The 25,179-nt window shown below is 39.4% G+C and overlaps 2 non-coding genes across 2 annotated transcripts; both read left to right on the forward strand.

Annotated features, from left to right (window-relative positions):
* The first annotated feature begins 2,649 nt into the window (after positions 1 to 2,649).
* Positions 2,650 to 4,644, forward strand: LOC121502319 (small subunit ribosomal RNA). The gene has a single exon (XR_005990940.1). It is a non-coding gene; the product is annotated as a small subunit ribosomal RNA (ribosomal RNA).
* Positions 4,645 to 5,173: 529 nt separating this feature from the next.
* Positions 5,174 to 5,352, forward strand: LOC121502831 (5.8S ribosomal RNA). The gene has a single exon (XR_005990949.1). It is a non-coding gene; the product is annotated as a 5.8S ribosomal RNA (ribosomal RNA).
* The last annotated feature ends 19,827 nt before the right edge of the window (positions 5,353 to 25,179 follow it).

Genomic DNA, 25,179 nt, shown 5'->3' on the forward strand with positions numbered 1-25,179 from the left:
ATTATATTATGAAAACGTATAGCTGGAAAAATATACATATGGAAATATTATATTATGAAAACGTATAGCTGGAAAAAATACATATGGAAATATGATATAATGAGAAAATAAAGTTGGAAAAAATACATATGGAAATATTATATTATGAAAACGTATAGCTGGAAAAAATACATATGGAAATATTATATTATGAAAACGTATAGCTGGAAAAAATACATATGGAAATATTATATTATGAAAACGTATAGCTGGAAAAATGTACATATGGAAATATTATATTATGAAAACGTATAGCTGGAAAAAATACATATGGAAATATTATATTATGAAAACGTATAGCTGGAAAAAATACATATGGAAATATTATATTATGAAAACGTATAGCTGGAAAAAATACATATGGAAATATTATATTATGAAAACGTATAGCTGGAAAAAATACATATGGAAATATTATATTATGAAAACGTATAGCTGGAAAAAATACATATGGAAATATTATATTATGAAAACGTATAGCTGGAAAAATGTACATATGGAAATATTATATTATGAAAACGTATAGCTGGAAAAAATACATATGGAAATATTATATTATGAAAACGTATAGCTGGAAAAAATACATATGGAAATATTTTATTATAAAAAATAAAGTTGGATAAAATACATATGGAAATATGATATAATGAGAAAATAAAGTTGGAAAAAATACATATGGAAATATTATATTATGAAAACGTATAGCTGGAAAAAATACATATGGAAATATTATATTATGAAAACGTATAGCTGGAAAAAATACATATGGAAATATTATATTATGAAAACGTATAGCTGGAAAAATATACATATGAAAATATTATATTATGAAAACGTATAGCTGGAAAAAATACATATGGAAATATTATATTATGAAAACGTATAGCTGGAAAAAATACATATGGAAATATGATATAATGAGAAAATAAAGTTGGAAAAAATACATATGGAAATATTATATTATGAAAACTTAAAGTTGTAAAGTTTTATAATATAATATATATAGTCGTATTATATGAAATATGCAATTATTTTAAAATATATGGGTATTTTGATACGATTATAGAGATTTTCTCTATGTATACCATTTTCCCCATACGATAAATGGCCTGGTGCCAGACAGCGGGGCCAAAAACCTATATAGGGTAGGCAGTGGTTGTCGACCGGTCATTGTTCAAAATATTTGCTTCGCATATATTTTGTTCAATAATATGAAATATTTTATAATATAATATAAAATAATAGTCGTATTATATGAAATATGCAAACATTTTGAAATATTTGTGTATTTTGATACGATTATAGAGATTTTCTCTATGTATACCATTTTCCCCATACGATAAATGGCCTGGTGCCAGACAGCGGGGCCAAAAACCTATATAGGGTAGGCAGTGGTTGTCGACCGGTCATTGTTCAAAATATTTGCTTCGCATATATTTTGTTCAATAATATGAAATATTTTATAATATAATATAAAATAATAGTCGTATTATATGAAATATGCAAACATTTTGAAATATTTGTGTATTTTGATACGATTATAGAGATTTTCTCTATGTATGGGGAAAACCCCATACGATAAATGGCCTGGTGCCAGACAGCGGGGCCAAAAACCTATATAGGGTAGGCAGTGGTTGCCGACCGGTCATTGTTCAAAATATTTGCTTCGCATATATTTTGTTCAATAATATGAAATATTGATGGTATTATATGAAATATGCAAACATTTTATATGTTTGTGCATTTCAGTACCATATTAAATAATTTTCTCTATTTATATAGGGAAACTATACGGTGGGTGGAAAATGCAGTTATAAATACCCGTTTTCAAGACATCGGTGCAAAAAACCTATATAAGATGGGCAGTGGTTGTCCATCAAGTATAATACAAAATGTTATGTGATTTCATATATTTTTGATTATACTAATATTAAATGGTTTAAATCATAAATAATATCGTTATAAAATTTGTTATCTAAGTTTCTTAGATTTTTGGCTTAGTGCGATATATATTTATTATAAAAAGATAATAGAGTTGAAACAAAGGCCAAAATTGAATAACAATTCTAGTTTCCAATTATTATCGTTAAATTATGGCGGTAGGCAGATATAATTTATATTATATTTGATCCTACCACAAAAAATGTGTTGCATTAATATTAATTTTTAGTATTATTGTATTCACATATCACAATATGATTTAAGTTTCATTTTTATATGTAACTTTTTCATATGTTCTTGGTTTTATATTAATATATTACCATGAGAAATGCTTTTACGAAAATAATAAATTTTAAATTTATTATCAAATTGCAAATGATTTAATTTCAATATTAATATTGATTAAACAAAATTGTATGGGTGATACAATTATGTATGTTGGAAATAAAATGATATTTTTGAATGAAATATATGCATATATAAAAAATGTATTAAAATTAAAAACATAAATTTATATGAATACAAATGCTGCGAATACGATTGCTATATAATTATGGCCGTATTCGATGAGAAAAAGAAAAATATATATTGATAAAATCTGTATACAAATATTTATATTGCTAATTTCTATTCACTAATATGAAAGAAATATGAAATAAAAAAAACATTATTCTGGTTGATCCTGCCAGTAGTTATATGCTTGTCTCAAAGATTAAGCCATGCATGTCTAAGTACACACGAATTAAAAGTGAAACCGCAAAAGGCTCATTATATCAGTTATGGTTCCTTAGATCGTTAACAGTTACTTGGATAACTGTGGTAATTCTAGAGCTAATACATGCAATTAAAACATGAACCTTATGGGACATGTGCTTTTATTAGGCTAAAACCAAGCGATCGCAAGATCGTTACTTTGGTTGAACTCTAGATAACATGCAGATCGTATGGTCTTGTACCGACGACAGATCTTTCAAATGTCTGCCCTATCAACTTTTGATGGTAGTATCTAGGACTACCATGGTTGCAACGGGTAACGGGGAATCAGGGTTCGATTCCGGAGAGGGAGCCTGAGAAACGGCTACCACATCTAAGGAAGGCAGCAGGCGCGTAAATTACCCACTCCCAGCTCGGGGAGGTAGTGACGAAAAATAACAATACAGGACTCATATCCGAGGCCCTGTAATTGGAATGAGTACACTTTAAATCCTTTAACAAGGACCAATTGGAGGGCAAGTCTGGTGCCAGCAGCCGCGGTAATTCCAGCTCCAATAGCGTATATTAAAGTTGTTGCGGTTAAAACGTTCGTAGTTGAACTTGTGCTTCATACGGGTAGTACAACTTACAATTGTGGTTAGTACTATACCTTTATGTATGTAAGCGTATTACCGGTGGAGTTCTTATGTATGTTAAAATACTTGTATTTTTTCATATGTTCCTCCTATTTAAAAACCTGCATTAGTGCTCTTAAATGAGTGTTATTGTGGGCCGGTACAATTACTTTGAACAAATTAGAGTGCTTAAAGCAGGCTTCAAATGCCTGAATATTCTGTGCATGGGATAATGAAATAAGACCTCTGTTCTGCTTTCATTGGTTTTCAGATCAAGAGGTAATGATTAATAGAAGCAGTTTGGGGGCATTAGTATTACGACGCGAGAGGTGAAATTCTTGGACCGTCGTAAGACTAACTTAAGCGAAAGCATTTGCCAAAGATGTTTTCATTAATCAAGAACGAAAGTTAGAGGTTCGAAGGCGATCAGATACCGCCCTAGTTCTAACCATAAACGATGCCAGCTAGCAATTGGGTGTAGCTACTTTTATGGCTCTCTCAGTCGCTTCCCGGGAAACCAAAGCTTTTGGGCTCCGGGGGAAGTATGGTTGCAAAGCTGAAACTTAAAGGAATTGACGGAAGGGCACCACCAGGAGTGGAGCCTGCGGCTTAATTTGACTCAACACGGGAAAACTTACCAGGTCCGAACATAAGTGTGTAAGACAGATTGATAGCTCTTTCTCGAATCTATGGGTGGTGGTGCATGGCCGTTCTTAGTTCGTGGAGTGATTTGTCTGGTTAATTCCGATAACGAACGAGACTCAAATATATTAAATAGATATCTTCAGGATTATGGTGTTGAAGCTTATATAGCCTTCATTCATGGTTGCAGTAAAATGTATATTGTGTTTGAATGTGTTTATATAAGTGGAGCCGTACCTGTTGGTTTGTCCCATTATAAGGACACTAGCTTCTTAAATGGACAAATTGCGTCTAGCAATAATGAGATTGAGCAATAACAGGTCTGTGATGCCCTTAGATGTCCTGGGCTGCACGCGCGCTACAATGAAAGTATCAACGTGTATTTCCTAGACCGAGAGGTCCGGGTAAACCGCTGAACCACTTTCATGCTTGGGATTGTGAACTGAAACTGTTCACATGAACTTGGAATTCCCAGTAAGTGTGAGTCATTAACTCGCATTGATTACGTCCCTGCCCTTTGTACACACCGCCCGTCGCTACTACCGATTGAATTATTTAGTGAGGTCTCCGGACGTGATCACTGTGACGCCTTGTGTGTTACGGTTGTTTCGCAAAAGTTGACCGAACTTGATTATTTAGAGGAAGTAAAAGTCGTAACAAGGTTTCCGTAGGTGAACCTGCGGAAGGATCATTATAGTATATAATTTTCCTTACCGTTAATATATAATATTATTAATAATATTAATGAAATTGCCAAAGAAAAAAAATTAACATTGTAAACAGCAACCAAGCAAAGCTGAATGTTAAATGAATAATAAAAATCAATTAATGGAAAATAAAAAATTTGCGTGTATATGGACCATAATATACAGGCGTTGCGTAATGTATTGTTCATTATTATTATGCGCATACATTGGTTAATGCAACAATCTGAAATGCATAATGTTGTACCTGGTTATTCAGGTTAATGTTTTATATAAAATTACACCAATATATTATATCGAAACCAAAAAGGCTTATATTATAAAAATGATTAAAACTACAGATATGTATATTGTTTATATGAAACTAAGACTTTTCGCAACATTTATTTTGGATTTAAAAAAAAAAAAAATTACAATGTTAAATTTATTGAAGGAATTGATATATGCCAGTAAAATGGTGTATTTTTAATTTCTTTCAATAAAAACATTTCTGATGATATATATAAACCAAATTATTAAAACTCTAAGCGGTGGATCACTCGGCTCATGGGTCGATGAAGAACGCAGCAAACTGTGCGTCATCGTGTGAACTGCAGGACACATGAACATCGACATTTTGAACGCATATCGCAGTCCATGCTGTTATGTACTTTAATTAATTTTAAAGTGCTGCTTGGACTACATATGGTTGAGGGTTGTAAGACTATGCAAAATAAGTTGTTCATAAATTTCATTGTATGAATTTTATAAGCACATGGTATATTATTGGATATAGTAATTTTTAAATTTTTATATTCATAATATTAAAAATTATATGAAAAACATTATTCTCACATTGTTGTAAATATTTGAATGTGAAAACGAAGAGGAATATTTTCTTTTTTTAAATCAAATAATACTGAGAAATGTCTAGCATAAAAAATATGAAAATATTTTTCATCTAGGATTGTCTCTTATTAATGATGAAAAAATTGAAAAACCGTTGTAAATGTTATTATTCTTCGTTGGGTTTGTCAATAAATGGCAAATTTAAAATGTAATGTTATTTCTATATAAAAAGAATTAATGCAAACAAATGTTTTATACAACCTCAACTCATATGGGACTACCCCCTGAATTTAAGCATATTAATTAGGGGAGGAAAAGAAACTAACAAGGATTTTCTTAGTAGCGGCGAGCGAAAAGAAATCAGTTCAGCACTAAGTCACTTTGTCTATATGGCAAATGTGAGATGCAGTGTATGGAGCGTCAATATTCTAGTATGAGAAATTAACGATTTAAGTCCTTCTTAAATGAGGCCATTTACCCATAGAGGGTGCCAGGCCCGTATAACGTTAATGATTACTAGATGATGTTTCCAAAGAGTCGTGTTGCTTGATAGTGCAGCACTAAGTGGGTGGTAAACTCCATCTAAAACTAAATATAACCATGAGACCGATAGTAAACAAGTACCGTGAGGGAAAGTTGAAAAGAACTCTGAATAGAGAGTTAAACAGTACGTGAAACTGCTTAGAGGTTAAGCCCGATGAACCTGAATATCCGTTATGGAAAATTCATCATTAGAATTGTAATATTTAATAAATATTATGATAATAGTGTGCATTTTTTCCATATAAGGACATTGTAATCTATTAGCATACCATTATTTATCATAAAATATGGCTTATAGTTTATTCAAATTATTATGCTTGCATTTTAACATAGAATAAATGTCATTAATTTGATAAAGTGCTGATAGATTTATATGACTACAGTGCGTTAATTTTTCGGAATTATATAATGGCATGATTATCATTGATTTTTGTGTTTATTATATGCACTTGTACGATTAACAATGCGAAAGATTCAGGATACCTTCGGGACCCGTCTTGAAACACGGACCAAGGAGTCTAACATATGTGCAAGTTATTGGGATATAAACCTAATAGCGTAATTAACTTGACTAATAATGGGATTAGTTTTTTAACTATTTATAGTTAATTAACACAATCCCGGGGCGTTCTATATAGTTATGTATAATAATATTTATATTATTTATGCCTCTAACTGGAACGTACCTTGAGCAGATATGCTGTGACCCGAAAGATGGTGAACTATACTTGATCAGGTTGAAGTCAGGGGAAACCCTGATGGAAGACCGAAACAGTTCTGACGTGCAAATCGATTGTCAGAATTGAGTATAGGGGCGAAAGACCAATCGAACCATCTAGTAGCTGGTTCCTTCCGAAGTTTCCCTCAGGATAGCTGGTGCATTTTAATGTTATATAAAATAATCTTATCTGGTAAAGCGAATGATTAGAGGCCTTAGGGTCGAAACGATCTTAACCTATTCTCAAACTTTAAATGGGTAAGAACCTTAACTTTCTTGATATGAAGTTTAAGGTTATGATATAATGTGCCCAGTGGGCCACTTTTGGTAAGCAGAACTGGCGCTGTGGGATGAACCAAACGTAATGTTACGGTGCCCAAATTAACAACTCATGCAGATACCATGAAAGGCGTTGGTTGCTTAAAACAGCAGGACGGTGATCATGGAAGTCGAAATCCGCTAAGGAGTGTGTAACAACTCACCTGCCGAAGCAACTAGCCCTTAAAATGGATGGCGCTTAAGTTGTATACCTATACATTACCGCTAAAGTAGATGATTTATATTACTTGTAATATAAATTTTGAAACTTTAGTGAGTAGGAAGGTACAATGGTATGCGTAGAAGTGTTTGGCGTAAGCCTGCATGGAGCTGCCATTGGTACAGATCTTGGTGGTAGTAGCAAATAATCGAATGAGACCTTGGAGGACTGAAGTGGAGAAGGGTTTCGTGTGAACAGTGGTTGATCACGAGTTAGTCGGTCCTAAGTTCAAGGCGAAAGCCGAAAATTTTCAAGTAATAAATGACTATATAAAAACGTTGGCAAATAATATACTTGAATAATTTTGAACGAAAGGGAATACGGTTCCAATTCCGTAACCTGTTGAGTATCCGTTTGTTATTAAATATGGGCCTCGTGCTCATCCTGGCAACAGGAACGACCATAAAGAAGCCGTCGAGAGATATCGGAAGAGTTTTCTTTTCTGTTTTATAGCCGTACTACCATGGAAGTCTTTCGCAGAGAGATATGGTAGATGGGCTAGAAGAGCATGACATATACTGTTGTGTCGATATTTTCTCCTCGGACCTTGAAAATTTATGGTGGGGATACGCAAACTTCTCAACAGGCCGTACCAATATCCGCAGCTGGTCTCCAAGGTGAAGAGTCTCTAGTCGATAGAATAATGTAGGTAAGGGAAGTCGGCAAATTAGATCCGTAACTTCGGGATAAGGATTGGCTCTGAAGATTGAGATAGTCGGGCTTGATTGGGAAACAATAACATGGTTTATGTGCTCGTTCTGGGTAAATAGAGTTTCTATCATTTATGGTGGTTACTTGTTCCCCGGATAGTTTAGTTACGTAGCCAATTGTGGAACTTTCTTGCTAAAATTTTTAAGAATACTAGTTGGGTCAAACCAATTAGTTCTTATTAATTATAACGATTATCAATTAACAATCAATTCAGAACTGGCACGGACTTGGGGAATCCGACTGTCTAATTAAAACAAAGCATTGTGATGGCCCTAGCGGGTGTTGACACAATGTGATTTCTGCCCAGTGCTCTGAATGTCAAAGTGAAGAAATTCAAGTAAGCGCGGGTCAACGGCGGGAGTAACTATGACTCTCTTAAGGTAGCCAAATGCCTCGTCATCTAATTAGTGACGCGCATGAATGGATTAACGACGGACGTGCTTTCGGGACGCTCGTGATTCTTTCGTCGTAAAACTGGTTTCCGTTGTGAAATATAATTCAAAAAGTGGACAAATCGGTGTCTTAGTGCTTCGCGAAAACGTTGGCAGTGTTTTCACAAGTGCAAGTGGAATTGGCAAGCTATAAATTGCAATTTTTAATTGCAAATTTTAAGCAAGCAAAGCGCACGTGCTGCTGGTGGAATTTTCCATCAGCTGCTGAACAGCTGACTGTGCGGTGTGTGTCTTCGCTGTGCGGTTTCGGTCCTTGCTGTGCGGGTTCGTGTCTTCGGAGAGCTTGGCATAGGTGGCGCCACTCTATTCATAGGTGGAGCTAGTTTCGTGTCAAGTCGACAACAGGAGGAGCCAGTATCGTCGGGGTAAGTCACACTCACCCACCGATGGAGAGCGACAGCAGCGTGAGCGCCATGAGCGCCACATCTGCTAAGTCGGCGAGAGGCAGGCGTAGAGGCCGTCCTGCTTCTAAAAACTCGGCGCCTACGCAGGCAAAGCTTATTGCTTTGTCTGACATGGGAGCACCCGCGGCCGTTGGGACTGTTGAGGAGTTGTCGTCGCTGGAGTGCCAGCCGTCGACATCCGCTGCCGCTGTCGCAGCCGCTGCTGCTGCCGCTGCCCCCGCCGCTGTCCCTTTCGCTGCCCCCGCCGCTCCCCCTTTCGCTGCCCCCACTGCTCCCCCTTTCGCTGCCCCCCCCGCTGCCCCCGCCGCTGCCCCCGCCGCTGCCCCCGCCGCTGCCCCCGCCGCTGCCCCCGCCGCTGCCCCCGCCGCTGCCTGCATCGTAGGCACCGCTGCTGCTGCCACTGCTGCCGCCCGTGCTGGGCAGGCTGCTATGCTGGCAGAGCTGTCGGCCACGCAGCGTATGGTGCGGAATAGCTTCCGCAGCCTAGGAGGTAACACCGAGGAGCTGTCGCTGGCGATCAGCCGATACGACGAGCTCGTGATGGCTCTCATGCTAAGATGCGGAGAGCTGGAGACCCGCTTGGCCATGCCGCCGCCGCCACACCCGTCGATGCCAGTTGTCACCGAATTCCCGCAGCTGCCGCAGGTTGCACCCACCGCTGCCCCACGGACCACCAAGGTTCGTGAGACGTGGTCGGCGGTGGTGAAGTGCGACGACCCGGCGCTATCGGGAAAGGCCATAGCGGAGAAAGTGCGGAAGATGGTGGCACCCGCTCTAGGAGTCAGGGTGCACGAGGTGCGCGAGCTCCGACGAGGTGGTGGTGCGATTATCCGCACACCCTCGGTCGGAGAGCTCCAAAAGGTGGTTTCCTCAAGGAAGTTCGCCGAGGTGGGGCTCAATGTGGCACGGAACGCCGCCGAGAAGCCCAAGGTCGTCGTTTACGACGTGGACACCGCGATCGGCCCTGAGGAGTTCATGCAGGAGCTCCACGCCAATAACTTTGACGACGAGATGACCGCGTCGGAGTTTAAGAAGGCCGTCCACCTGGTGACTAAGGCATGGTCTGTTACAGACAGTGCCACGGTCAACGTGACCCTCGAGGTCAGTGAAAAGGCGTTGGCGAAGCTTGATGTAGGCCGGGTCTACATCAAGTGGTTCTCGTTTAGATGCCGCTCGCAGGTCCGCACCTATGCCTGCCACAGGTGCGTGGGCTTTGACCACAAGGTCGGTGAATGCAGACAGAAGGCCAATGTCTGCCGTCAGTGCGGACAGCAAGGCCACACCGCGGCGAAATGCCAGAACCCGGTGGACTGCCGGAACTGCCGTCATAGAGGGCTGCCCTCAGGGCATCACATGCTTTCGAGCGTATGCCCGATATACGGCGCGGTGCTAGCGAGGGTGCAAGCTAGACACTAATGTTTAGCTTCATCCAAGCGAACTGTGGTCGAGGCCGAGCTGCGACCATCGAGCTCGGAGTCCGCATCAGGAGATCGGGCGCAATGTTCGCACTGCTGCAGGAGCCGTATCTCGGCGGTGACGGATTGGATGTGCTGCCTGATGGAATGAGGATGTTCACCGACCGGCGCGGGAAGGCAGCCATCCTAGTGGACCACCAGGATGCCATCTGCATGCCAGTGGAGACCCTCACCACCGATTACGGCGTATGTCTGGTCGTTAAAGGGAGATTTGGCTCAATCTTCCTTTGCTCGGCATACTGCCAATTCGATGCGCCTTTGGAACCGTACCTCCGGTACATGGATGCGGTCCTGCTGCAGGCCAGCAGAACCCCCGCAATCCTGGGCCTCGACGCGAATGCAGTATCCCCCATGTGGTTTAGCAAACTCTCTCGGCATGCCGAGGGACAAGCTAACTACGGCCGGGGTGAGCTGCTGTCTGAGTGGATGCTGGAGGCAAGAGCCGCCGCCCTAAACCAGCCAACAGAGGTGTACACGTTCGATAACTACAGAGCTCGTAGTGACATCGACGTGACAATCGTCAACGAGGCAGCATCTATGTGGGCCACATATGAGTGGAGAGTGGATGAGTGGGAGTTGAGTGACCACAACATTATTACTGTTGTGGCCGAACCAACTACCACGAGCACAGTTGAGAGCATAGCTCCTGTGCCATCCTGGAACTTCTCCAATGCACGTTGGCGACTGTTCGAAGAGGAGATGGTGAGTAGAGCAGCCGAACTTCCGGAAGACTTCTCCGAATCGCCGTTGGACCAGCAAGTCTCGACCCTGCGCAGTATTGTGCACAATGTGTGCGATATTGCGCTGGGGCGAAAGACGCCAGGATCGCCCAGCAGGAGAGCACGTTGGTGGACTGCCGACCTCTGCGCTGCACGGCGCGAAGTCCGGAGACTTCGCCGCCAACTCCAGGATGCCAGGCGTCGTGATAACGATGCCACTGCGGAGCTGCTAGTGGTTGAGCTGAGGCGTGCCTCGGCCGACTACAAAAAGCTTATCTGGAGGGCGAAAATGGAGGATTGGAAACGCTTCGTGGGAGATCACTCAGATGATCCATGGGGGCGTGTCTATAAGATTTGCCGAGGCCGCAGAAAGTGCACGGAGATTGGGTGCCTCCGCGTGAATGGCGAGTTGATCACCGATTGGGGTGATTGTGCACGAGTGCTCCTCCGTAACTTTTTCCCAGTTGCGGAGTTAGATGCACCGATTGCCATCGCGGAGGAAGTCCCACCGGCCCTCGAAACATTCGAGGTTGATGCTTGTGTCGCCAGGTTGAAGAGCAGGCGCTCTCCCGGCTTAGACGGCATCAATGGCACAATCTGCAAGGCAGTCTGGCGCGCCATACCTCAGCACCTAGCATCGTTGCTTTCCCGATGCATCCAATCGGGATACTTTCCCAGCGAGTGGAAGTGTCCACGAGTAGTGGCGCTACTCAAGGGACCCGAGAAGGACAAGTGCGAGCCCTCCTCGTACAGGGGAATATGCTTGCTGCCAGTTTTTGGTAAGGTGCTCGAGGCAATCATGGTGAATCGGGTGAGAGAAGTTCTTCCGGAAGGCTGCAGATGGCAGTTTGGATTTCGCCAAGGACGATGTGTGGAGGATGCTTGGAGACACGTGAAGAGCAGTGTTGCGGCCAGCCCGGCGCAATACGTGCTCGGCATTTTCGTGGACTTCAAAGGAGCATTCGACAACGTCGAATGGAGTGCTGCACTGCGCCGACTGGCCGACTTGGGATGCCGAGAGATGGGCTTGTGGCAGAGCTTTTTCTCCGGCCGAAGAGCAGTGATCCGAAGCAGTTCCGGTACTGTAAATGTGCCGGTGACTAGAGGTTGTCCGCAGGGATCAATCAGCGGACCATTTATTTGGGACCTGCTGATGGATGTACTGCTTCAGCGCCTCGAGCCGTATTGCCCTTTGAGTGCATACGCGGATGATCTGCTTCTTCTCGTCGAGGGAAATTCCCGAGCCGTGCTAGAAGGAAAAGGAGCGCAACTAATGTCCATCGTTGAAACGTGGGGAGCGGAAATCGGCGTTGCCGTTTCCACCAGCAAGACGGTAATAATGCTGCTTAAGGGTACCTTGAGACGAGCGCCGACGGTAAGGTTTGCTGGAGCAAACCTGCCGTATGTGCGCAGCTGTCGGTACCTTGGCATCACGGTCAGCGAAGGAATGAAATTCCTCGCGCACATAGCTTCGCTTCGTCAGCGAATGACCGGAGTCGTTGGAGCATTGGCGCGTGTGCTTCGAGTCGACTGGGGTTTCAGTCCTCGAGCCAGGCGGACCATATATGCCGGACTCATGGCACCTTGTGTGCTGTTTGGTGCTTCGGTATGGTATGACACCGCCGAACAAGTAGCTGCCAAGAGGCGACTTGCGTCCTGCCATAGGCTGATCCTACTTGGATGCCTCTCGGTATGCCGAACAGTGTCCACCGCGGCACTGCAGGTTCTTGCTGGAGCTCCTCCGCTTGACTTGGCTGCTAAGCAATTAGCAGTCAAATACAAGCTGAAGCGTGGATACCCGTTGGAGGAGAGTGACTGGCTCTACGGCGAGGACCTGGATGGTCTGAGCTGGGAGCAGAGAGAGACGCGAATAGAGGAGTCTATGCTGCTGAGTTGGCAGAACAGATGGGATGACCACAGCGAACCAGGACGGGTGACGCACCGGTTCGTCCCAGATGTTAACTCTCATCTATCGAGACCCAAATTTTGGGTTCTCGATGATGGCGTCTTTCCTGCTTACAGGGCACGGGTCGCTCAATGCATTTCTGCATGGGAGAGGCCTCAGCGATACCACTGCTTGCGCATGTGGGGATCCACACGAGGACTGGATGCACGTGTTATGTGCTTGCCCCCTATATGCAGATCTGCGAGACCTTGATGGACTTGGTGTGCAGCGCGTTGGCGAAACTTGGACGTTTGAAGGAATCTTGGTTGATCGCGAGAGGACCGAACGACTGATGGAGTTTGCAGAGGAGGCGTTCCGCAGGAGGAGGGGCTTTTAGCCCAACATCCCTGCCGTGTGGTTAGCGGCGAAGAATACTGCCACAGCCTGCCATTGCTTGTCGTAGGAGGCGACTAAAAGGGCAAAGGGTGCTCTATCCGGGCTTGTCGGAGCCAAAGGAGTGAGGCGCACCGAGCCTCTAATTTCGGTACCACGGGTTGAGCAGTTCTCCAAGGCTGCTCATTGAGGTAGGCCCCCTTGTGGGAGTATCGTGGTGGCTGTGGTTATCCCAAAATCGCGGGAGATCCCTCGGGATCGACGTGGAGTTGCGTTCTCAACCTGGCGCTGTGACCATCAGATCAGCAGAGACGTTAGATAGGTCTCGACCCCTCACAAAGGGGGAGTGCACGCCCGACTAACGTGCGCTCGAATTTGTACCGGGGTGGTTGCTATGTACATAGCTATAGCTTCCAGTCCGGGGCGGTTGGCTGGCGCTTAATCCAGACTGTTGCATTATGTGGCCAGTTCTGGCCACATTGAAATGCTGTGGTTGTACTCCCTTCAATGCGGAACACGCCACATTAAACAAGTACGGAGGGATCCGATTCACACCTGTCCCTATCTACTATCTAGCGAAACCACAGCCAAGGGAACGGGCTTGGAATAATTAGCGGGGAAAGAAGACCCTTTTGAGCTTGACTCTAATCTGGCAGTGTAAGGAGACATAAGAGGTGTAGAATAAGTGGGAGATATTAGACTTCGGTTTGGTATCGACAATGAAATACCACTACTCTTATTGTTTCCTTACTTACTTGATTAAATGGAACGTGTATCATTTCCTAGCCATTATACGGATATATTTATTATATCTTATGGTATTGGGTTTTGATGCAAGCTTCTTGATCAAAGTATCACGAGTTTGTTATATAATCGCAAACAAATTCTTTAATGAGACGATGCATTTATGTATTTTTGATTTGAAAATTTGGTATAACTCCAATTACTCAGGTATGATCCAATTCAAGGACATTGCCAGGTAGGGAGTTTGACTGGGGCGGTACATCTCTCAAATAATAACGGAGGTGTCCCAAGGCCAGCTCAGTGCGGACAGAAACCACACATAGAGCAAAAGGGCAAATGCTGACTTGATCTCGGTGTTCAGTACACACAGGGACAGCAAAAGCTCGGCCTATCGATCCTTTTGGTTTAAAGAGTTTTTAACAAGAGGTGTCAGAAAAGTTACCATAGGGATAACTGGCTTGTGGCGGCCAAGCGTTCATAGCGACGTCGCTTTTTGATCCTTCGATGTCGGCTCTTCCTATCATTGTGAAGCAAAATTCACCAAGCGTTGGATTGTTCACCCATGCAAGGGAACGTGAGCTGGGTTTAGACCGTCGTGAGACAGGTTAGTTTTACCCTACTAATGACAAAACGTTGTTGCGACAGCATTCCTGCGTAGTACGAGAGGAACCGCAGGTACGGACCAATGGCACAATACTTGTTCGAGCGAACAGTGGTATGACGCTACGTCCGTTGGATTATGCCTGAACGCCTCTAAGGTCGTATCCGTGCTGGACTGCAATGATAAATAAGGGGCAATTTGCATTGTATGGCTTCTAAACCATTTAAAGTTTGTAATTTATTTTATAAACGACAATGGATGTGATGCCAATGTAATTTGTAACATAGTAAATTAGGAGGATCTTTGATCACCTGGTGCCGCGCTAGTTACATATAAAAGCATTATTTAATACAATGACAAAGCCTAGAATCAATTGTAAACGACTTTTGTAACAGGCAAGGTGTTGTAAGTGGTTGAGCAGCTGCCATACTGCGATCCACTGAAGCTTATCCTTTGCTTGATGATTCGATTTATTTTTTTTTGTATTTTTGTTTTGTGTGATGTATATATTTTGCTATATATACACTCACCACCGATATGTTTGATATATAACAAATATACTTTTAAAGTATATTTTGCTTATATAGAAAACATTGATGTAAAGCCATAATAATAAATTGGCAAATAAAAAGATATATTGAAAAATAATATACTTGTGTGATGTATATATTGTGCTCTATATACACTCACCAATGTATATGTTCCAAACTGTTGGTAATAAGGAACAAATGTATAAAAACACATGTTTGATATATAACAAATATACTATTAAAGTATATTTTGCTTATATAGAAAACATTGAAAAGGCATAATAATAAATTGGCAAATAAACAGATATATTGAAAAATAATATACTTGTGTGATGTATATATTGTGCGCTATATACACTCACCAATGTATATGTTCCAAACTGTTGGTAATAAGGAACAAATGTATAAAAACACATGATTCATATATAACAAATATACTTTTAAAGTATATTTTGCTTATATAGAAAACATTGAAAAGGCATAATAATAAATTGGCAAATGAAAATATATTGATATATATTAAATGTAAATATGATACAATGAGAAAGTAAAGTTGGAAAAAATACATATGGAAATATGATATAATGAGAAAATAAAGTTGGAAAAAATACATATGGAAATATTATATTATGAAAACGTATAGCTGGAAAAATATACATATGGAAATATTATATTATGAAAACGTATAGCTGGAAAAAATACATATGGAAATATTATATTATGAAAACGTATAGCTGGAAAAAATACATATGGAAATATTATATTATGAAAACGTATAGCTGGAAAAAATACATATGGAAATATTATATTATAAAAAATAAAGTTGGATAAAATACATATGGAAATATGATATAATGAGAAAATAAAGTTGGAAAAAATACATATGGAAATATTATATTATGAAAACGTATAGCTGGAAAAATATACATATGAAAATATTATATTATGAAAACGTATAGCTGGAAAAATATACATATGAAAATATTATATTATGAAAACGTATAGCTGGAAAAAATACATATGGAAATATTATATTATGAAAACGTATAGCTGGAAAAAATACATATGGAAATATTATATTATGAAAACGTATAGCTGGAAAAAATACATATGGAAATATTATATTATGAAAAATAAAGTTGGATAAAATACATATGGAAATATTATATTATGAAAACGTATAGCTGGAAAAAATACATATGGAAATATTATATTATGAAAACGTATAGCTGGAAAAAATACATATGGAAATATTATATTATGAAAACGTATAGCTGGAAAAAATACATATGGAAATATTATATTATGAAAACGTATAGCTGGAAAAAATACATATGGAAATATTATATTATGAAAACGTATAGCTGGAAAAATATACATATGGAAATATTATATTATGAAAACGTATAGCTGGAAAAATATACATATGGAAATATTATATTATGAAAACGTATAGCTGGAAAAAATACATATGGAAATATGATATAATGAGAAAATAAAGTTGGAAAAAATACATATGGAAATATTATATTATGAAAACGTATAGCTGGAAAAAATACATATGGAAATATTATATTATGAAAACGTATAGCTGGAAAAAATACATATGGAAATATTATATTATGAAAACGTATAGCTGGAAAAAATACATATGGAAATATTATATTATGAAAACGTATAGCTGGAAAAAATACATATGGAAATATTATATTATGAAAACGTATAGCTGGAAAAAATACATATGGAAATATTATATTATGAAAACGTATAGCTGGAAAAAATACATATGGAAATATTATATTATGAAAACGTATAGCTGGAAAAAATACATATGGAAATATTATATTATGAAAACGTATAGCTGGAAAAAATACATATGGAAATATTATATTATGAAAACGTATAGCTGGAAAAAATACATATGGAAATATTATATTATGAAAACGTATAGCTGGAAAAAATACATATGGAAATATTATATTATGAAAACGTATAGCTGGAAAAAATACATATGGAAATATTATATTATGAAAACGTATAGCTGGAAAAAATACATATGGAAATATTATATTATGAAAACGTATAGCTGGAAAAAATACATATGGAAATATTATATTATGAAAACGTATAGCTGGAAAAAATACATATGGAAATATTATATTATGAAAACGTATAGCTGGAAAAAATACATATGGAAATATTATATTATGAAAACGTATAGCTGGAAAAATATACATATGAAAATATTATATTATGAAAACGTATAGCTGGAAAAAATACATATGGAAATATTATATTATGAAAACGTATAGCTGGAAAAAATACATATGGAAATATTATATTATGAAAACGTATAGCTGGAAAAATGTACATATGGAAATATTATATTATGAAAACGTATAGCTGGAAAAAATACATATGGAAATATTATATTATGAAAACGTATAGCTGGAAAAAATACATATGGAAATATTATATTATGAAAACGTATAGCTGGAAAAAATACATATGGAAATATTATATTATGAAAACGTATAGCTGGAAAAAATACATATGGAAATATTATATTATGAAAACGTATAGCTGGAAAAAATACATATGGAAATATTATATTATGAAAACGTATAGCTGGAAAAATGTACATATGGAAATATTATATTATGAAAACGTATAGCTGGAAAAAATACATATGGAAATATTATATTATGAAAACGTATAGCTGGAAAAAATACATATGGAAATATTTTATTATAAAAAATAAAGTTGGATAAAATACATATGGAAATATGATATAATGAGAAAATAAAGTTGGAAAAAATACATATGGAAATATTATATTATGAAAACGTATAGCTGGAAAAAATACATATGGAAATATTATATTATGAAAACGTATAGCTGGAAAAAATACATATGGAAATATTATATTATGAAAACGTATAGCTGGAAAAATGTACATATGGAAATATTATATTATGAAAACGTATAGCTGGAAAAAATACATATGGAAATATTATATTATGAAAACGTATAGCTGGAAAAAATACATATGGAAATATTTTATTATAAAAAATAAAGTTGGATAAAATACATATGGAAATATGATATAATGAGAAAATAAAGTTGGAAAAAATACATATGGAAATATTATATTATGAAAACGTATAGCTGGAAAAATATACATATGGAAATATTATATTATGAAAACGTATAGCTGGAAAAAATACATATGGAAATATTATATTATGAAAACGTATAGCTGGAAAAAATACATATGGAAATATTATATTATGAAAACGTATAGCTGGAAAAAATACATATGGAAATATTATATTATGAAAACGTATAGCTGGAAAAATATACATATGAAAATATAATATTATGAAAACGTATAGTTGGAAAAAATACATATGGAAATATTATATTATGAAAACGTATAGCTGGAAAAAATACATATGGAAATATTATATTATGAAAACGTATAGCTGGAAAAATATACATATGAAAATATTATATTATGAAAACGTATAGCTGGAAAAAATACATATGGAAATATTATATTATGAAAACGAATAGCTGGAAAAAATACAAATGAAATATTATATTATAAAAAATAAAGTTGGATAAAATACATATGGAAATATAATATAATGAGAAAATAAAGTTGGAAAAAATACATATGGAAATATTATATTATGAAAACGTATAGCTGGAAAAAATACATGGAAATATTATATTATGAAAACGTATAGCTGGAAAAAATACATATGGAAATATTATATTATGAAAACGTATAGCTGGAAAAAATACATATGGAAATATGATATAATGAAAACGTATAGCTGGAAAAAATACATATGGAAATATTATATTATGAAAACGTATAGCTGGAAAAATATACATATGGAAATATTATATTATGAAAACGTATAGCTGGAAAAAATACATATGGAAATATGATATAATGAGAAAATAAAGTTGGAAAAAATACATATGGAAATATTATATTATGAAAACGTATAGCTGGAAAAAATACATATGGAAATATTATATTATGAAAACGTATAGCTGGAAAAAATACATATGGAAATATTATATTATGAAAACGTATAGCTGGAAAAATGTACATATGGAAATATTATATTATGAAAACGTATAGCTGGAAAAAATACATATGGAAATATTATATTATGAAAACGTATAGCTGGAAAAAATACATATGGAAATATTATATTATGAAAACGTATAGCTGGAAAAAATACATATGGAAATATTATATTATGAAAACGTATAGCTGGAAAAATATACATATGAAAATATTATATTATGAAAACGTATAGCTGGAAAAATATACATATGGAAATATTATATTATGAAAACGTATAGCTGGAAAAAATACATATGGAAATATTATATTATGAAAACGTATAGCTGGAAAAAATACATATGGAAATATTATATTATGAAAACGTATAGCTGGAAAAATATACATATGAAAATATTATATTATGAAAACGTATAGCTGGAAAAAATACATATGGAAATATTATATTATGAAAACGTATAGCTGGAAAAAATACATATGGAAATATGATATAATGAGAAAATAAAGTTGGAAAAAATACATATGGAAATATTATATTATGAAAACTTAAAGTTGTAAAGTTTTATAATATAATATATATAGTCGTATTATATGAAATATGCAATTATTTTAAAATATATGGGTATTTTGATACGATTATAGAGATTTTCTCTATGTATACCATTTTCCCCATACGATAAATGGCCTGGTGCCAGACAGCGGGGCCAAAAACCTATATAGGGTAGGCAGTGGTTGCCGACCGGTCATTGTTCAAAATATTTGCTTCGCATATATTTTGTTCAGTCGCGACCCAACTCTCGTCGAGTGCAGACGTGCCCACGGACGAGCGCAACGCGGTGCTTATTATCGGAGTGTTTATCGTTGAACTGGTTCCGATAACCAGTAAGTATAAGTGGAGCTAGTTTTCCACTGGTCGAAACAAAGTATACTTTTCGGCGTTACCTGATTGCCAAATTTACCCGCAAGAGCGCGTCAACCAATTTCGCGAAGCGCCGGTAGATGGCGCTTCCTTTAAACTGCCCCACCATGGATTGGCAAGCCGTGCCAATGTCGAGGACTAGCAGCAAGCGGAAGAAAAAGTACATCTCTTCCTCGGACTCTGACGACTCCCTCGAACCAGGCGAGGCGAGGAGAAAAACCCCGCTCAAGAATTCCCAGGCAATAGACGGACCCAGTACGAGCAAGGCCGCTGTCGAAGCCCAAGCTAAGCTGGTGGGTAACCGTTACGGACCTCTATCATCAGATGAAGATGACGAGGAGGTATGCGATGACTTGCTCGCTAAGCCTCCTGAAAAGGAGAATGCACAGCAGAAACCGAAAACGATCAAGCCACCACCGATCTTCATTCCGGACGTGACCAACATCAAGGCTCTTTCTACTAGCATCGCTGGAGTACTCGGCAAAGACGTGGAATTCACCTTCAAGACGACCAGCAAGAACAACGTTCGCGTTATGACTCCGGACAAGGAAAGTTTTACCGCCCTCAAGGAATTCTTGACGAAATCCAATAAAAGGTTCCAAACCTTCCAACCAAGAGATGAACGCGCCTATAGGGTAGTCATCAAAGGTCTTCATTATTCAACGGACCTTGAGGAAATTCGGGGAGAACTAAACCATCACGGCCACAAGGTCAGAGATCTCTACAATCCCACTCAGAAAGGCACCAAAAAGCCTCTCAACATCTTCTTTGCTAGCCTCGAGCCGGCAAAGAACAATAAGGAGGCTTATCAAGTTAAGAGGCTTTGCAGCTCAGTGGTGACTATAGAGCCACCGATAAAGTTTAACGATGTGCCCCAATGTTTTCGCTGCCAGGGATTTGGACACACCCAACGGTACTGCCACCTTGAGCACAGATGCGTCAAGTGCGGAGATGGGCACCCATCCTCAGAGTGCAAAAACGAAAATGATCCGGCACACTGCCTACACTGCGAAGGGGCACATGCTGCCTCCTACAAAGGTTGCCCGGCATATAAAAAAGCCAAAAGCTTGCTTGCTTCAAAGCAAACAGGTCCACGCGCCCAGCAGACCGGGACCTACAGCAGGGTTAACCCTAACGTTAGTTATGCTAACGCAGCTAAACAGGGAATAAATGGGACTAACATCCTCCCACAACAACAGGCTAATACCGACACTATGATGGAAGCGATGATGACTAGGATGGAAGCTATGTTCGAGAGAATGATGGAGAGAGTAATGAGCCAAATGACTCAAATGATGGCAACCGTTTGCAAGTCCTTATGCAAACGGGATTAGACATTACCATTTGGAACGCAAACGGCCTGATTAACAACAGGCCCGAGGTCGAGCTATACTGCAAGACCAACCAAGCCGATATTTTACTTATCTCCGAAACCCACTTTTCCGACAGATCTTATCTCACTTTAAGAGGCTATGACCTTATATTCGCCAACCACCCCAATGGTACAGCCCGCGGCGGGGCGGCCATCCTTATCCGCAGCAGCATAAAATTTGACATCCAACCACCCATTCAAGAGGACTGGGTCCAATGTGCCCGAATCACCGTAAACACCACCCACGGAGATATCACAGTAGCCGCTGCCTATTGTCCTCCCAGACACAGGGCCACGGATGAGGACTTTAGCATGCTTCTTGACAGCTTGGGCCCAAAGTTTGTAATTGGTGGGGACTTTAATGCCAAGCACACCTGGTGGGGGTCCAGGGTCTGTAATCCAAAAGGACAAGCGTTGTGCAGGCAGGTTCTCTCCCGCAACCTCAATTGCCACGGAACTGGTGCGCCGACCTACTGGCCCACCGACCCCGCCAAAATACCGGACGTTCTGGACATTGCAATCTCTGGTGGCTTGGACCCGGCAAGAATTGAGGCTAGAGAGGTTGAGGATCTACTGTCAGACCACAGCGCGATCGCCGTCTCCGTTTACGCTTCAGCCATGTTGAGATCTGCCCGTAAAAAGCTGATCTATAAAACGTCCGACATCAGCAAATTTCATCACTGGCTAAATAGCTCCACTGCCTGCAACCCACCGCTGGATTCACCGGAAGACATCGAAGCGGCCGTTGAGAATCTCACCACCCAAATCCAGGAGGCAGCGGCATATGCTGCGCCAAGGCTTTCAATCCAACCGAGAGACACCAGCAGGGACGTCCACTTCTGGAATCCGCGGGTGAACGAGCTTAAGAGTGAGAAAAGGCGCCTTCGACGAGTATGGTTTCTCTCTAGAAACCCTAGAGACAAGACCGCTCTTAACAGAGCCACCAAGGAGCTTAAAGAAACGTTGGCTAGTCTAAGGAAGGAGGCCCTTGACAGCTTCGTAGGGCAGCTTGAACCGGGTGACCCTCACCACAATCTATGGAATGTCACTAAGCGCATAAAGAGGCCAATAAAGAGGATTCCTCCCATAAAAAAACTGGACAACTCATGGTGCAGAACTGAGGTTGAGAGAGCCAACGCATTCGCGGAGCATCTGGAGGGGGTTTTCACGCCAATTAATCGCTGTACTCTCGATGACGCAATGGAAACGGACCGGCTCCTGGCAGAACCGCTCGATGACTCCGAGCCGATTCCCCAAGTCACGCAAGGGGAGATCTCCGAGCTATTAGCTGCATTGGGTAACTACAAGGCACCAGGTCATGATGGCATCAATGCAATTGCATTAAAACTTCTTCCACCCGTAAGCAAGACACTAATCACGTCGATAATAAATAAATGCTTGCAAATGGGGCACTTTCCATCATCATGGAAACGTGCCGAAGTAGTTATGATCCCCAAGCCGGGCAAACCGGAAGCTTATCTTGCCTCCTATCGACCGATTAGCTTACTGCCAGTACTCTCCAAAATCCTCGAAAGAGTATTTCTGAACAGAGTATTGCCGGTGATGGACGAGGCTGGTCTGATCCCCGATCACCAGTTTGGCTTCAGGCGCTGCCACGGGACACCAGAACAAGGGCATAGAGTAGTGCAATATATATTAGACGCCTTCGAAAACAAAAAATATTGCCTTGCGGTTATGTTGGATGTAAAGCAAGCTTTTGATCGGGTCTGGCACCCTGGACTCCTTCTAAAGCTCAGAAACGGACTGCCTCAGCCATATTTCAAGTTCCTCAAGTCATTCCTGGAGGGCCGAAGGTTTGTCGTCAAATGTGGAGAAGCACGCTCAAGCGTTAAATATATACGTGCTGGGGTCCCCCAAGGAAGCGTTCTCGGGCCGCTACTATATAACGCATACACGGCTGACCTCCCGGTTCTACTTAGCCCCAACTTAATGGCAGCCACATATGCCGATGATACCGCTTTTCTCACGGTAGGAGACACCCCAGCAGAGGCCTCCCAGATAATGCAAGAGCAACTCGATCTTCTCAACACATGGCACAAAAAGTGGAATATTGCTGTCAATAGCGATAAGTCCTCCGCCACTACCTTTTCCACCCGCCGCGGCAACTGCCCTTCAGTTAGTCTCAACGACGATCCGATACCAGAGGTAGCCACTCCGAAATATCTCGGTTTCACGCTGGACAGAAGATTAACCTGGAGACCGCACCTGTTGAAAAAGCGTCGCCAGGCTGAGGACCGCGTCAGGGAACTCTACTGGCTAATGGGCAGAAGATCGAAGCTTCCGACGTCGTCAAAGATCCTGATATACAAGGCAATCATCAGACCAATTTGGACTTATGGCATCCAATTGTGGGGCACCGCGTCACATTACAATCTGCAAATTATCCAGACCTTCGAGAACAAAGCACTTCGCACCGCTACCAGTGCGCACCCCCTACACGACAACGCCACAATCCATGAAGTTCTCAACTTCCCCTGGGTAGAAGACGAGATCAAGCAGAGCAGCAGACGGTACATGCAGAGGCTTCACGATCACCCCAACAATTTGGCAATCAACTTACTGGACAACAGCGAACGGACTAGGAGGCTGATGAGGACCCATCCTCTGGACCTCCCCTGGGACTAGCCGCACAGAAACCACCCTGAAACTGAAAAAAAAAAAAAAAATTATTGTTAAGTAAAATTACAAAATTTAATGATTGTCCGGGAAGGACAGTTTTAAATAAAAACACCCAGCTCGAAAAAAAAAAAAAAAAAAATATATATATTTTGTTCAATAATATGAAATATTTTATAATATAATATAAAATAATAGTCGTATTATATGAAATATGCAAACATTTTGAAATATTTGTGTATTTTGATACGATTATAGAGATTTTCTCTATGTATACCATTTTCCCCATACGATAAATGGCCTGGTGCCAGACAGCGGGGCCAAAAACCTATATAGGGTAGGCAGTGGTTGCCGACCGGTCATTGTTCAAAATATTTGCTTCGCATATATTTTGTTCAATAATATGAAATATTGATGGTATTATATGAAATATGCAAACATTTTATATGTTTGTGCATTTCAGTACCATATTAAATAATTTTCTCTATTTATATAGGGAAACTATACGGTGGGTGGAAAATGCAGTTATAAATACCCGTTTTCAAGACATCGGTGCAAAAAACCTATATAAGATGGGCAGTGGTTGTCCATCAAGTATAATACAAAATGTTATGTGATTTCATATATTTTTGATTATACTAATATTAAATGGTTTAAATCATAAATAATATCGTTATAAAATTTGTTATCTAAGTTTCTTAGATTTTTGGCTTAGTGCGATATATATTTATTATAAAAAGATAATAGAGTTGAAACAAAGGCCAAAATTGAATAACAATTCTAGTTTCCAATTATTATCGTTAAATTATGGCGGTAGGCAGATATAATTTATATTATATTTGATCCTACCACAAAAAATGTGTTGCATTAATATTAATTTTTAGTATTATTGTATTCACATATCACAATATGATTTAAGTTTCATTTTTATATGTAACTTTTTCATATGTT

This window comes from Drosophila kikkawai, chromosome X, assembly GCF_030179895.1.
Source record: "Drosophila kikkawai strain 14028-0561.14 chromosome X, DkikHiC1v2, whole genome shotgun sequence".
Classification (NCBI taxonomy): domain Eukaryota; kingdom Metazoa; phylum Arthropoda; class Insecta; order Diptera; family Drosophilidae; genus Drosophila; species Drosophila kikkawai.